The sequence below is a fragment of the Leuresthes tenuis genome, unplaced genomic scaffold (genome assembly GCF_036924035.1).
Source record: "Leuresthes tenuis unplaced genomic scaffold, fLeuTen1.0.hap1 SCAF_20, whole genome shotgun sequence".
In the NCBI taxonomy this organism is placed as follows: Eukaryota; Metazoa; Chordata; class Actinopteri; order Atheriniformes; family Atherinopsidae; genus Leuresthes; species Leuresthes tenuis.
In genome coordinates, this window is record NW_027325374.1 from 23959469 (window position 1) to 23961559 (window position 2091).

Genomic DNA, 2091 nt, shown 5'->3' on the forward strand with positions numbered 1-2091 from the left:
AGACTTTAACACGGCTATGGGAGCGAGCCGAGTGTCGGCTAACCGGGAGAATTGCTTGAAAGAAACGCGACACCGAATGAGCGGTCAGAACAAAGCCTCAATACGGGATTCTCGTGGTGTTTTTGTTGCTGCCTTGTCTTTTGCATAGAGTAAAAGACAAGGCAGCCATCGAATAGGGCCCGATTGTTCCTACTTGGTCAGCCGAGGAGCAAGGGGGGGGGGGGGGGGGGGGGGCAAGCGTCTCAACCAAGCAAAGCTCACCATGGGGAAGGTGGCTATACCAACTAGCCTGATGCCCTGCTCCCGCAGTGACGGATAATCGTACTCTGGTTTCTCTTCATAACATACAAGTCTTTCGCCTTTTACTAAAGACTTCCGTGGAGAGCAGCACTAATGAGTTGTTTCTATTATTGGCAGGCTTTACCTTTGCGGGTGAAGCCCTTTCTGTCTGTGCAAAAGAAATCTTGCTACTTTGCAGAGTGACTTCTCTGAGTAGAGTCGCCTTACAAGACAAGGCAGCCATCGAATAGATTGTTTCTACTTGGTCAGCCGAGGAGCAGGGGGGGGGGGGCAAGCGTCTCAACCAAGCAAAGCTCACCAAGTAGGAACAATCGGGCCCTTTTCGATGGCTGCAACACCTGAAAGAGATATTGATGCGAGACCCGATCAAATGCTTTTTCAAAGTCTAAATTTAAGATGACAAGCCGGGTGTTTCTGTCTCTAGCGTAATCAATGATGTCTCGAATCAGTACGAGGCTGTCGGTGAGTTGTCTCCCTGAGATGGCACAAGCTTGGTCTGGGTGAATTACCTCCTCTAAAACAGAGGACATCCGTGTCGCTAAAACCTTGCTAAAAAGTTTACAGTCAAAGTTTAAAAGTGTGATGGGCCTCCAATTCTTTAGGTCAGTCTTATCATTTTTTTTATAAAGTAGAGTCACTATTCCCACTCTAAAACTGTCAGGCAGTCGGTCGAGTTTTTCAAAATCTTTAAAAACATCTAAAATGTCTGATGATAAAAGGTCCCAATAGGTCAGATAGAATTCTGCAGGAAGCCCGTCTAAACCCGGAGCTCGACTTCTCTTAAAACCTGTTAGGCATTTTTTTTAACTCTAAAGCAGTAAAATTCTGTGTCAAGTGTGCATTCTCTTTTACGGTTTTGTCAACGAATTTTAAGATTTCTGCCGATGTTTCCAAGTGCACTGGTTTCTCTTTGTACATGTTACTATAAAAGGTATGTACAGTTTCAATCATATCTTGTGTAGATTTTGTTAAAAACCCATCTTCTCTTTTTAGATTTTGAATACACTCCTTTTTATTTATAACTTTCTTTCTTTTTCACCTTCCTCAATTTCCTGCTCCCTGCTTCTTACAAAAATTCCTTTACTCTTTATTTCTGCTAAAACTGACATTTCCTTTTTGACATCTTTGATTTCTTCTTTAAAGTCTATGCCACACTGATTTAGTTTAAAGTAGCGCTGTAAGCGTTTATGTAGTCCCATCATACATCTATTCTCTTTCCTTTTTTTACGTTTACCTTGCTGTTTAAAAAAAGTCTGGGTCGTTTCCTTCACCATTTCCCACCATTGTGCATGTGTTTCGTAGAGGTCTTGAAGGGTCTGCCACTCTTTATAACATTCCCTGTACTGACTGACTATGATTTCATCCTCCAACAGGGAACAGTTGAGTTTCCACAGACCACTTCCTACCGTCACACCAGAAGGGGGTGAAAGGGTGCAGGAGAGCATAAGGTGGTCTGAAAAGAAAACAGGGGTTAATCTAACATCAGTGGGTGGGCAATCTCTAGTAAAGAAATAATCAATGCGAGAGGCTCTGGTGCCATCATGACTAAACCAGGTGAAGCCCTCCTCTCTGGGATGCATGGTTTTAAAACAGTCAGTAAGCTTAAAATCCCTGCATATGCCCTGAAGTAAAATCGAAGTCTTATCCACTTTAAAATCTACCCCTGCTCTTTTTCTATCTTTCCTGCTCAAGATACAGTTAAAATCCCCTCCTACAACTAAAGGTACTTGCCCTAGCATGTAAAGCTGTATATCTTCTAAAAGGTCATACCTTTCATTTTTTCCATTGAAA

The 2091-nt window shown here is 42.7% G+C and overlaps 1 non-coding gene across 1 annotated transcript; it reads left to right on the plus strand.

The window, feature by feature from the left end:
* The first annotated feature begins 321 nt into the window (after positions 1-321).
* On the plus strand, positions 322-435 carry LOC140279101 (U5 spliceosomal RNA). Its single transcript, XR_011909298.1, has one exon. It is a non-coding gene; the product is annotated as a U5 spliceosomal RNA (small nuclear RNA).
* Positions 436-2091: the final 1656 nt, after the last annotated feature.